The 13,910-nt window shown below is 34.2% G+C and overlaps 1 pseudogene; it reads right to left on the bottom strand.

Moving 5' to 3' along the window:
- Nucleotides 1-1,322: 1,322 nt before the first annotated feature.
- On the bottom strand, nucleotides 1,323-13,604 carry LOC149572778 (uncharacterized; annotated as a pseudogene).
- Nucleotides 13,605-13,910: the final 306 nt, after the last annotated feature.

Genomic DNA, 13,910 nt, shown 5'->3' with positions numbered 1-13,910 from the left:
TCTTGATATTCTGTACATAATTTTGTGTATTCTTGATTAGTTTTGTTGGGTTAATACTTATTATTTTGTACTCTGCTGGTCACTGGACAAACCCACGTAGTTTCAAAAGAATGGAGTCTAGATTCATTTCTTGTGGTTAAAAATGCATGGAATTATGGGAAATGAAAGTAGACTCTATATACAGTATGTCATTTTTTATTGGAATGGAGGAGTTGCAGTTTGCTATTGTTACCAGCCATCCCTAGGCATGAGAATATATTTCGTATTTCCAAACACCAACTTTAGCTGTAGTCTCCATTGATTGCTTATCTTTTGGACAATTGAAGATAAAATAGGGCTACACCACAAGGACATTGATGTAGTACATATAATATGCCAGATTGTATAGAGCAGCAAAATTCTATCCTCCATTACAATGGCATGCCACAAATCGTATTTATCTTAAGTGTGTCTCTATGGACTATTGATCAAACCTTCAACATGCTCATCTATTGATCAACTCTAGAAATAATTAACACATGCTCAAATATTTGATAATTGTAATTAATATGTATATAAGCTATAAAACTATCAAGAAGAAAAACTATAATTAAAATTCTTAAATTTGATCAAAACAGTGAGTTAAACATGCTGCAATGATCTCGTGGGAATACATAGGCATTCCAGTGCTATAAGGATAGATTAACATAATTCGGAAGCATGTTCTATTAAATGTGGTTTAATATTGGTTCACTTCAATTATCAGGTTATCTGATCACCTAAGAGACACTAGTGCCCCATATGCATGTAATGCTGAAACATATAAATATTCCTTCACAAGTATCCACCTTAATGGATTTAGAAGAGATGAAGAATTTTTTTTTTAAAACTCGCCTTTGTGCATTGCTCAACTTATGGTTCCAGAGGAAACAACAGTGTTCTTGTTTTAGGAAAAAATTTACCAACAGCCTATTGTTTAAGGGATACTTTCTTCTTGACCTTAACACTTTTTGACATTATTTAATTTGGTATATCTTTGTCGTAAATTTTTGTATAGAATAGTGCGCTAAAATAAGAATAAAATTGTGGAGCTGAAATTAGAACTTTCTTAAAGGAAGACAAGGTTTTGTTTGGACTCTGAAATTTAACTTTTGACCAATAGACTGAGAGTAACTGTTTCATGGGGCTCTAATGTTTTCTATTTTATAGCTGAGCAACTATTGAAGAATTCATCTACCTCTAATTTTGTTTTGCAAAAGAGACCACTTCTACAGCTTACCATCAACCTGTTACAAGTCGAATCGTCCTACTCGTCACTCTTTAAAACATGTTGATGCCCCTTATCATCTGTCTTGTATAGCCTTAGAATAAATATCAGTTATGCTTATTACACTGTCCAGATTCTCATTAAGACTTGCAAATGGAATTTGAGTGCCTTCTTGCCTCTTTGATCTATTACTCATTGACTACATTACACAATGCAAAAGATATCCTTCTCTAGTGACATTTTTTAGATTATTGGTAGACCATTTCCCACCAAAGTGAACATTGTCCAATATCTCATATGTAACAGCATTGTGAATAAAAAATATTTTCATAAGTTTATCTAGCCACATCATAGCCTGATTCAGCATTCCAAGGCTACAAAAATGATTAAGCAGTGTACTATAGGACATCGTAACTGGGACAAAACCCATTTAAAAAGGTTTTTCTAACAAAGTAACAACCAAACCAAGGGAATCCTTGTAGAGCCCATCCAAAATTGTATTGAAAGTGAATGTGTCTGGAGAAAATCCTGTGGAAACAACGCTCTCAAGGAGATTAAAAGCTAGTTGAGTCATTGTAATGCAAAGACCATTTATCAAAGTATTGTAGGTAATAACATCAAGAGCACAACCACTACATGATATCATGTTCATGATCTCCAAAGCTCGCTTCATATCAGCTGCCTTACAGTGAGCATTAATTAAAATATTTTAGGTAAAAATATCAGGGGACAAGCCATTGCTGGGCATGAGGGTACAAAGCTGATTTGTTGTACTTATCATTTCTTGTTTACAAAATCCATTAATGAGAGTATTAAAAATAATGACATTAGGTGCAAGTGCAATTTTTAATCATTTCCTTTTCTAGCCCAAAAGCTGAGAATAAGTTTCCTTCCTTGCAATGTCCATCAATCAATGAGCTATAAGTGAAATTGTCAGGAAAAATGTGTCAATTTACCATTTTCGTAAGGAATCTATGTGCCTACTTTATGTAGCTTATCTTGCAAAGCCTGTTCATAAAAGGAGTGTAAGCAATAACATCAGGTGGAATTTCTTTCTTGTCCATTTGTGCCCATAGTTTAAAAGCTTGTTCTACATTACCATTCTTGAGATGTTCATCAATCAATACACTGTGTACAGTTTTATCACGAATCAAACTTTCTCCAAACATTTCCCTCAAAAGCAAATGTGCCTCCTGTATATTACCTTCCTTGCATAACCCCATTGTAAGAGTAGTATAAGTAATCACATGAGGAAAAATACCACTCTTTACCATATTATTAAATAGTTTGAATGCAACACTTGTGTAGGCAACCCTGCAGTGTCTAGCAATAATGATATTATATGTAAAGTTTTTTGGAGCCAGACCATTTAGACTTAGTTGGTTTAAGAGTCTGACTGCTTCTTCTAGCTTGTCAGCTCTACAATGACCTGAAATGAGATGTAAGTGCACATATCAGGAGGTATGTTCGTTTCAAGTATGTAATGTAATATTTGATTGCCTCGTTTTTCTCTGCCAAACTTGAAATAACAAGCAATGAGCGTGTTGATCCCTAGAGCAACCTGGCTAGGTGGTTGACAGAGAAATGTGCTTGGACATTGCAGGAGTGGATTGAACTTCAAGAAATTAATTTGGATTGTGTTAGGGGAATGTATAAGGAGTATGCAATATCCTTGGTAGGAATTGATCAAACCATTTGAAGGGGTATTAAAAGCCTAATTCAAGATTGGTTTGTGTAGACCTAGAAACCCATGGAAACCTTCACCTTTGGGTTTGATATATATGTTTCCTACCTTGGAGGATAGAAAGGTCTTCTAATGAGCCTATTCAACATAATTGCTTTCTATTGTGAGATTTTTAGGATTTTAATTAAATTGACATTTCACGTTATTTTTCGGCATGCTATAATGTTGTACATTATACCCGGTAGAATGAAAACTTCTCTTATGTTTTCTTAATGTAAATAAAGCCAAGAAAATTTGTGTATTGTTCATCAGTATAGATTTTATCTTGTGAAACATCTGCATAAAATCATGAATTTGATTTTTCTTTCTTGTAATGTCTTCCAAAGGCTACCAATAATAGAAACCATTAACCTTTTTTTCTCAATTGGCCCTTTGAGCATTTACAGGGTTGAAGACTCTATTATTGATGAAGTTTAATATTCTAATCACTTGTTCACCTTTGCTCATCCCTAAGAACCCTAACATTGGCATCATACCCTCAAACTATCTAGCCTAGTTGGCTCGATTGCATAGTAATAGATTTGTAGGTTATTCTAGTAGTTGATTTTATTATTTTGAAGCAAACTTTTTCTAAGCTTCATCTAGATTGATCTAGTAAGATGCATACATGTGTATAGAATGAATGTTGTAAGTATGGATAAGTTTGTAATTATACACGGGGATAGTAGATGCAAATTAGATAGGGATACTCAACTTTGTTATAATAGATATTCTTTTTGAGAATTTTGGAATTTGAATTGTCTAGAGTTTAGAAATGATAGGGGTAATACCTTGGATTTCATCTAAGGGTTATTATTGGAGGGCCTTTTTGTGTCCATTGATTAGATCTTGATAGTTTTGTGTTCTAATTTTTGACTCATGAAATTTGTTTGCCTTGCTTTTGGATTACTGGTATTTATGAATATCTTAGGAGGTTGTTATAAGCACTAGTTTTAAAACTCAAGTTAGGGAACAAAGAAAATGAGAAATGTCTAGTCCAAAAAAAGGAAAACATTGTATAGGGTGCATATAAATATGTTCAAAACAAGGCAAGAAATGTCAATCTATAAAACAAAACTTCAACTCGCCTTTGTAACGTTGGGGAGGAGACTCTTAAACATTTCTAGCTGTTATTTGACCCTTCCATGCTACCTTCTTTCTAAAATCTCTTTCAATGGATCAACTTTGAAGCATTCACAAGCTCTCCTCTGCTACAATCAACCACCAAAGAACCCAAGATGTCAAACCCTACTCGTGCTAATGCTATTAAACCCTTTTGTCATGTACTCCTGGCCACAAATCGTAGTGGTAGAAAATGGTTCAGTGCACAAGTCTTCTGGGTCATGCAACAATAAGATTAGGGCGACAAACATAACTTTTTTCAATTTTTGCTTAGTGTGAGCCCGTGTTGGTCAAAATTTTGACCAACACGGGCTCATCTTTAACAAAAGTCATCAAAATTTGACCAAATTGACCCCAAATTATCAGATGGTCAAAAGTTTTGGTCAAAAATTCTAGTCAAATGTACTAGTGGATAGTGCTTAGAGACCCTTAGGGACACTTCCATTCAGTGTGGTCAATACCATTGGAGGGAAATTGTAGTTAAAATGAGGTTTGTCCTAGGATAAACCCAATTGATGAGAGCTAATAGAGTAGATAATTCAATCCTAGGACCAATGGTTTGAAATATGCACAACCTTGCTCATTTTAACGGATGATCATTACAAATTTTCGCAATAGGCAAGATGTAGATGCCAAATCCAAACAAAGTGGAATCTCTAAAAATTGAGATACATTGTTGTAGGCCTAGATAACATGATCCTATAGCACCTAACAGATCATCAATATCTCACATGACATCAGAGAAATGCTTGATCAAATATTGCAGCCTGATGGTGCTTAGAGACCCTTAAGGATACTTCTGTTCAGTGTGATCGATACTGTTGGAGGGACATTGTGTCTAAAATGAGGTTGGTTCTAGGCTAAACCCAACCAATTGGAGCTAACAGAGCAAATGATTTGATCCTAGGACCATTGGTTTGAAATATACACAACCGTGCTCATTTTAACTCAACAACATTGCAACTTTTGGCAATAGGTGAGATACGGATGCCAAATCCAAACAAAATTGAATCTCTAAAAATTGAGATAGGTTTTTATAGGCCTAGATAATCTGATCTTGTAGCACCTAACAGTACATCAATACCTTATACGAGCTCAAAGAAATGCATGATCAAATATCACAGCCCAGTGGTGCTTAGAGACCCTTAGGGACACTTCTGTTCAGTGTGGTTGATACCATTGGAGGGATGTTGTGGCTAAAACAAGGTTGGTCCTAGGATAAACATAAGCAACTAGAGCTAAAAAAAGTAGATGATTTGATCCTAGGACCAATGCTTTGAAATATACACAACCTTGCTCATTTTAACTCAGTAACATTGCAAATTTTGGCAATCGGTGAGATACAAATTCCAAATTCAAATGAAATTGAGCCTCTAAAAATAGAGATAGGTTTTTGTAGGCCTAGATAATGTGATCTTGTAGCACTTGACAATTTGTCAATACCTAACATTAGCTTAGAGAAATGCATGATCAAATATCGTAGCCCAATGGTGCTTAGAGTCCCTTATAGATGCTTCTACTCAGTGTGATTGATACCATCAGAGGGACATTCTAGATAAAATGAGGTTGGGTCTAGGCTAAACTTGACCAATTGGAGCTATCAAAGAAGTCATGGATTGCTAGGAAAAGCCAAAATTGGTCATTAGGTCCTAAGTTGGTCAAAAGTTTCTCGATGAGCCAAAAGTTGCTTAATAGGTTAAAAGTTTTTAGGGATGGAAAAATAAGGCATTAGGTTACTTAATAGGTCCTAGGAATCTTAACTAGGGTCTTAGAATATTCCTAGATGGACCCATATGACTGAAAAATGTCAAGAGAAAAAATTGCTTAAAAGTTGCAAAGTTGGTTGAGCAACTTTTGCAATTTTTGCAAAAAGTTGCAAACAGAGGTTTGGAAAGTTGTAACTACCCATGCTTGGGTATATGATCATGGGGAACATATTTTGGAAGGTTAGAAGATTTCTAGTCAAATTCCACACCTACTAGAGAGATTGAGGGGTGTCGGGTTGGTTGGTTTGAAGGACACCATAAAGCATGGGGCATGGTTAAATGCATGGATATGGAGATGAGGAAGATGATTTAGGTGTGGAGTCTAGTTGGGGTCATCTAGTCATTGCCCAACCAACTTTTTCACTTGGTTGTGCATTCTTGATAACTTGTGCAAGAAATTGCAAAAATTGCACTTTGCAACTTTTTAACAACTTTTTGCACTATTATCCAATTTTTCTCTTCTCATGCTTTATATATGGCAGTTGGGTGGTTAGTCACCCTTTAGGACTCCTCTTCAACACTTTCGAACTTTCTTGCAAAAATTTTCTCAAGAAAATTTTGGAAGTTGCAAAGTTGCACAATGCAACTTTTACATTTTTTTGCAACTTTTCACCAATTTCATCAAATCAGTTGAAGATAACTGAATATTTTGAAGATAATCCATATTCAAGAGACAAATCCATATAAGTTGAATATAATTGCATATTTTTTAAGGATATCATCAAACCCACAAAAAGGAGTTCAAGAGACAAATTTATAACAATAATACACAATATTTACATCTCTTCTTGGTTTTATACACCAAATTTGGCATCTAAATATGCACATGTTTGACATCTCTTATCAGATTTTTATACAAAACATGGCATCTAAATATGTACATGTTACGTGTCTTCTCTTTTTCATATACAAAATTTGGCATCTAAATATGCACATGTGACATCTCTTATCGAATTTTTATACAAAATATGGCATCTAAATATGCACATGTTAGATCTATTATCGAATTTATATACAAAATTTGGCATCTACATATGCACATCATTGTGAAATTGCAAGATTTCACATAACATATATATAAAATTTTCAAAATTATTCTACCATATGTAGAATGATTCAACTATATAGCACACAACCAATCAAGGGAACCTTTTGGATCATCTCTAACCCTTAATGTATCAAGTGTTGCCTCATGATCAGATTCATGTACTTTCCACAACTTCTTGTTAAGAGGCCTACTATATATAGTATCAATTGAATATTTATTGCAACAATAAGGTTATATTAATGAAGAATATGTCCGTGTGTCTCAAAATCCTCAAGTAACCACATGGTAGAATTCTTGATAGGGTACCTATATTTAATTGTAAAGACAATTTAAAGTCAAAATTGATACATTATACATGACAAATTGACTTAAAGAGATCTTCATGGTAGGGGAAAAAAATATACTACCTTCTAATCCATGTGCCTATTACAACAATAGATCCTATTGGGTACACAATAGCCTCACCATAAATGATTGTAGCTATCAATTTATTTTTGGGTTCAATACATTGACATAGAAAGTAATATGTTCCTTCATCATTATTCTCATATGAAATAACTACATATACATGACTTGTATTATATAGAAGGATAAGTAAATTAAAAAATTTAAAGTAATATATTTTAACCAAGTATTAAATTGATAATTTAGTACCTAGTTCAACTAGGTCAAATACATGCTCAAAATCTGTTGATGCTTCAACTTGGTTGAGTTGTAGTGATGTATGAAGTTGATATGAATCAATTGGATGCAAAGGTCTACAAGACCATTTTTCAATCCACTCTTTTGATTCACATTCATCCCATAAATGATGCATACACGAAGAGCAAAATAATGCAAGCTTTCTAGTATGAATAGCTAGTGACACTGCATTTGAACTTCAAAATGAATGCATCTCATTTGATTCTATATGTGTACAAAAATCTTGCAAATTTTCAATGTTAGGTTCATGTATCAACCAAAAATATTAAGAAACTATAGACTTACCTGTATTACCTAGTCCCATCATAGAATTGCACCATTAGAAAATTGTTTCAACATTTTGTAATATTGTGCCACCTTCATACTTTAATTCATCTTTATTAAGGGCTCTTTTCACACATTCTCCAATACCACCATGTTCTCCCTTTTTATGTCCTGCCTTATTTGAATTCCAAAAATATTGCACTCCACTTGTCACATGCATCCTACTCAACCAATAGAACATCCTTGCATTCTTGAATTGTGCGGTGCAATTGTCTGGCCATATATTGTGTTGATTGTATCTTTCATCTCTTTCCCTCAAATTCTCATAGAAAACTCTAAAACATCCTTGCACAAACTCAGATGAATGAGTTCAATCATTGCTGAAATATAAGTGATACTCTCTTAATACTTTTCTATCATCCTCTGTGGTATCATGTGCATGAATAAATGCTATGTGTACAAAAATTGACACTTGTATACAGTTGTAATACATTGGTTGCACTTCATTTTGAGGTTTTATTATATAATTTTTAGTGAAGTCAATAATTGACACAATTGTACCCAAGGAAAAAGTGTCCTTACACAACTTGAATTGCTCATCTAACCTTCTAGCTCTATGTGTATGACCTATGTAGTCATAAACTATTTTCTCTTGAAATAATTTCATAAAATCAGCTACAAATACATTACTTTTCAAAAATTTACACCTCTTTAATTTTTTTCCATCTTTAACACCATATATAACTAACTTGTACTTTCCAAGAGAAACTAGTGTCTCACCAATTTCATATGTGTTATCTAGATGTAGGCATCTATGTAACTTTTGCAAACCACCACATTGAGGGCAAAAAATTTCAAACAAATGGTCTTATAATAAATGCACCCATCGTCTCGTTTACATAGTATACTTGAAATAAATTCTCTCAGTGACTTAAGAGACTACATTCCTACAATATTTTGTTAGTATGCAAAGCATAGCATATTTAATGATAAACATCATAATGCATAGAAAATTCAACATGAACCCTACAACAACATGTAGTGCATGTATGATTTATCTGAAGATAGAATGCTTTTGTCATCTCAAAAAACTTTTGGACAATTTTAATTTGAGGAAATATTTGAAGAAACATTTCATAAAATTGTGTTTGATTCATATCCAAAAACTGTTTTGCATGTGGCTCATAGTTTGTTTTTCCAATTTTCCTTTTGACAACATCTTTTTGGTTTGGTGAAGCCCTTGTGTTGTCATGCCAAAATTTTTCTATAAATTTTCTTAATGCATCAACAATAACTTTATCCTTACATGCAAGTCTACCTTGGAATGACCAAAGAGTAGTCTCATTAGAATTCTCAATTTTCTCTCACCTTATTAAGGCTTTGAGTAACATTGTTCTACTTATCCTTAGTGATTTACTTGTTTTTCTTACCATACAATTTTTTTCCATTTCCTTTTCCATTATGGTTGATGTGAGGACCCATTGACTTGTATTTTCATCTTTAGTGCATGCTTTTGAATCAATGGATTGATATGCATCAAAGCAATTTCTAACAATGCTTCTTTTACTACTATTTTCAGATGTTCTTAACCCCAAAGTTCTTATTATCTCTCTAAATTTCAGATTTTTAACCATTTCAAAAACAAGTTGACATCTTCCACTTTGATTTAAATTTTTGAATAGTTATTCCAAATCTTCTAAACAATTCTCCTACAATTTCTTTCTAACATTTTATCATGCATTGGCTTCAAAATATTTTCATCAATGTCAATTAGAAAATTTTATTTTCTATGAGTTATCCTAGGAGATGTTGATGCATGTGCATGCTCTATATTTTCATTACTTACATCATGTGAATTCATCATTTCAACTTGAGATGTCACATTAGGGGCATCAGGTGACATAAGTGCATTTGTCATAATCATTTCAATTGGGGTATGTTGAACATTTTTTGTTTCTCAAATTAGGTGAGTTTGTGATGTCAATAAAAATAGGTATATTTTTATCACTTACATTGGAGGCATTTGATGATGTACCTTCATGTAATATCCTCATACACTCCCTTGTTTTTCCTTTTCTACCTCTCATTTTTTGGCTGTTCCTCTCTTGTTCTTTTCCATGATTGTAGATGAAAATTACCCTACAAACAATAACATGAATAAAATAAAAAATTTTAAAATATAAAACTAAACAAATTTGCATGATTATTTTATGCTCAATCATAAGGTACTAACATAAAATAAGATGTTGGCACATGAAAAATATAAAATTTAGCATTTCCAGTCATAAACAATCTTACACTTGCATACCTAGTATAAAAATACATGTAAAACAATAGTAGAATCTAGTAGATGACAATGAAATAGCATAAAAATTGTTGACATATTTTTTATGAATAATTTTTAATAACCTGATTGGGTTATTGAGCTCTAACTACATTGTCCATATGGAAAAATAACTTGATCGAGTTTTTTATAACCTGATTGAGTTTTATAAAATCTAATCAGGTTATACAAAACTTGATTAGGTTTTGTATTACTATTACACAAAGGTAGATTGAAGGAGGGAGGGAGTGATGGAGAGAATGAGAGAGAGGGTGAGGCTAGGATAAAGAGATAAAAGGGTATAAGAAGTGGGAGAGGGAATAAGAGAGATGACAAGTGAACGGGGATGACAGAGAAAGAGGAGAATAGGAAAGAGAGAGGGGGATATGAGAGGGAAAGAGATTAGGGGATAGGATAAAGAGAAAGGATTAGGGGATAGAAGAAAGAGAAAGGATTAGGGGATAGGAGAAACAGAGAGAGGAGATAGGAGAAAGGTAGAGAGAGGATATGAAAGAGGGGGGGATATGATAGAAAGAGTGAGAGAGAGAGAGAGAGAGAGAGAGAGAGAGAGAGAGAGAGAGAGAGAGAGAGAGAGAGAGAGAGAGAGAGAGAGAGAGAGAAGGCAATAGGACAAAGAGAAGGAGAGGATGTGACAAAGAGACAATGAGAGAGAGAGGATGGGATGGAGAGAATAATTAGAGTATATGGTAGAAAGAGTGAGAGAGAGAGAAGGGGATAGGAGAGAGAGGGGGATTGTTGGAAATATTCAAGATATGAAAGATTAGTGAGAGGGGAGGGGTGAATTAGTAACCTTAAAACTTTTTATTAATTTACCATACATCCATCTATGCTACTGCATGCATTAGTTCTAAAACATAAAACAATCATTACACAAGTGAACACAATATTTTGGTGACCTAGAAACCTTCCAAATAGAAAGTAAAATTTGGGTGGGGATGATACCCACAAAACTTCAATACTGCAGTATAAAGTTGGCCTATTAAGGCTTACATTGACCACTTCTAGTGATCTGCCCTGTTAGGAGCACAAAGGACTGCTAGGTCCACCTTGTTAGAGGATTTGTAAATATACAATGAAGTATGCACTCTATTAGGAGATTTGTACAATGAATGTTAAGTCTACCTTGTTAGAGGATTTGAAAATCTGATTCACCTGTTAGGATGAAGCAATGGATCTGCTTGCAACTAATTGCTGATTAGATCCCTTATGCACTATTCATCTCATGTGATGGATATAACTTTTCAGTCTTTGAATTGAAATTGTTGTGTATCTTGAATTGCTACTGATGTTCTTTCGCATATACTTCACATTACTTCACAATTCCTTCTCATTCCATGCATCATTCATTCATTCATTCATTCATTCATTCATCAATATCTTAAAATACATCTTACATATATACCTTTCAAAATTACAAAATTAAAAGGTTAGGCAAAATACAAGTAAACAAATACATTACAGAGTTGGCCCAATAGTAAATAACTTTGGTTCACTAAACTGACTCGGTGACCTTCTGATACTCGACATCATCATGCACTTGGTAGAAGTGAAGGCTCGGTCCATACTAATCACTCGATGTAGTTCTAAACTTAGTAACCACTAGTGACTTGGTAGATACTGTAGACTGAGTTTACCTTGCATCTTTCGGTAAACACTGAATCTTTCATCGCTTGATTTGCACTAAATCTTCATGACACAAACTATCTACTCGATAGACACTGTGCAACACAGTAGATACTGAGAATCTCGGTAGACACTATTGTCTATATTTGCTCAATAGCCACTATCTGCTCAATGTAAACTGGTGAACTACTAAGTTTACAAGGTAACCACTTGATGCTCGATAAGCATACAAAATTGAGTAAGTGTTGTCACTAATGACAAAATAATCATAATGCCAACAATCTCCCCCTTTGGCATTAGTGACAAAAACACTTATGAATCAAAACTGACATTCTGATTTACTCTGCTATTTACATATCTTACATATCTCGCATATCTCCCCCATACATATGGTATGCATAGCTTTTATCTATACAATGTCTTTCTTATTCCTTATTCATCTCATATTCCCAATGACAACAATCTTATCCCCCCTGCCAACAATCTCATCTTCGCCTTTGACAATAATGCCAAAGAATGTATATACAATAAATTTAAATTGAGACTCCAAAATATGAGAGAAAATCTGAGTGTACCTTGAGAATAAGAGACAATGTCTTATCCCAATTGTCTTGCAAAATCTTGTACGTGGAGAGAGCCACTTAAACTTCTGCAGAAAGTTCAATCATATGATCTGCTATAGAAAAATTGCTGTCATGAATCAATGTTTTTGAGTAGGCAATGTATTTTTGCATTTGATCCATGATTGGAAGAATCATAGTCTGAATGTCAATCAGTGTAGACCGAATTCTGGCTTCTTCTCTTAGTAACTCTACCTGCATTTTAGACAAAAATTTCACCTTTGTGTGGTGTGATGAGCGTGAACTATGGTCAAGCTACAAATTTTGAGTGTTGTCCTTCATTTCCACATCTAATTTATTCAATTTTTCTTTGACTTCCTTAGTGAACTCGATAAAATCACAGAGCTTGCCAAAAAGTTATGTTACATTTGTGAACACTTGCTCAAGATTGCTCAAAATTGAGGTTAATTCAACCTCTTTTATTGCAATGTACTGAGAAATGTGCTCAAGCACTTTATCAGCAAATTTCTTCTCTACCTTTTCAATGAGCTTCTCTTGCCCAGAGGTGTCCTCATTGAACTTATTTACAACCTCTTCTAATTGCAACAAAATGTGTTGAAATGAATCAACATCAACACCAATAGCTTCAATAATTATGTTTTTAGCATTTTCTATTATAGTATATTCTCTATCTCTCTCTTCTATGAGTTGCTTCTGCCTTGCCTTCTTCTCTAGAAGCTGACTAACCATTCTCATTTCACTGGCTAAGGCATTGTCCAAGTCTATCTTTGGAATACAAATTTCTGTATCCAAATCTATGTCTTCATCAATTTGCTTTCCAGTAAGCAGAAGTTTCAGAGGAGCTTTCAGTTTCACTTTTGTGCTTACTTCCTTGGATTTGGAATTAGAGACAATAGTTGACATACATGGACTAGCAGAAAATACTTGAATAGATGCAACTGGAGGAAAGCTGAGAGAAGTACCAGTTGAATCCAAAGTTGGTGTACTTCCCAAAAATGATGTACAAATAGGCAGTGTACAGATTGGAATATTCACTATTGGAGTAGACAAAATTGTAGAAAGAACTATAGAACTTACTGTACATTCAATAGAGGAGGTAGACATAGTTGATGCTGTAGTGACTGATTTCTTGGGTGCTGATGAGGAAGGCTGTGGCTCGGTAGATGAAGTAATGGTTACTTCCATAGATGATGCTCAGAGCTGTGGGGAAGCAGGAGTAGATGATGTTTCTGATGTGGTCAATCCTATTGAAGTTATCTCCAACCCTGATGATGTGGCCATCTTAGGTGGAGAGTGAGGAAGGGAAGAAATTACTTCTATTGCTATCCTGATCAGATCATCTTCATCCTTTTCTTCCTCCACTGCTTCCTCCTTCTCTTCTTCCTCCTTCTCCTCTTCTTCCTTCTCCTCCATCAATTCTTGCATGTCTTCATTAGTTACTATGACTAAGGGAGTATTATCATTTTCCTCATCCTCTTGGTCACTTTCATC

The sequence above is a fragment of the Cupressus sempervirens genome, chromosome 2 (assembly GCF_028749045.1).
Source record: "Cupressus sempervirens isolate cs-2001-9-10 chromosome 2, ASM2874904v1, whole genome shotgun sequence".
In the NCBI taxonomy this organism is placed as follows: Eukaryota; Viridiplantae; Streptophyta; class Pinopsida; order Cupressales; family Cupressaceae; genus Cupressus; species Cupressus sempervirens.
This window is presented reverse-complemented; position numbering and strand designations above follow the sequence as displayed.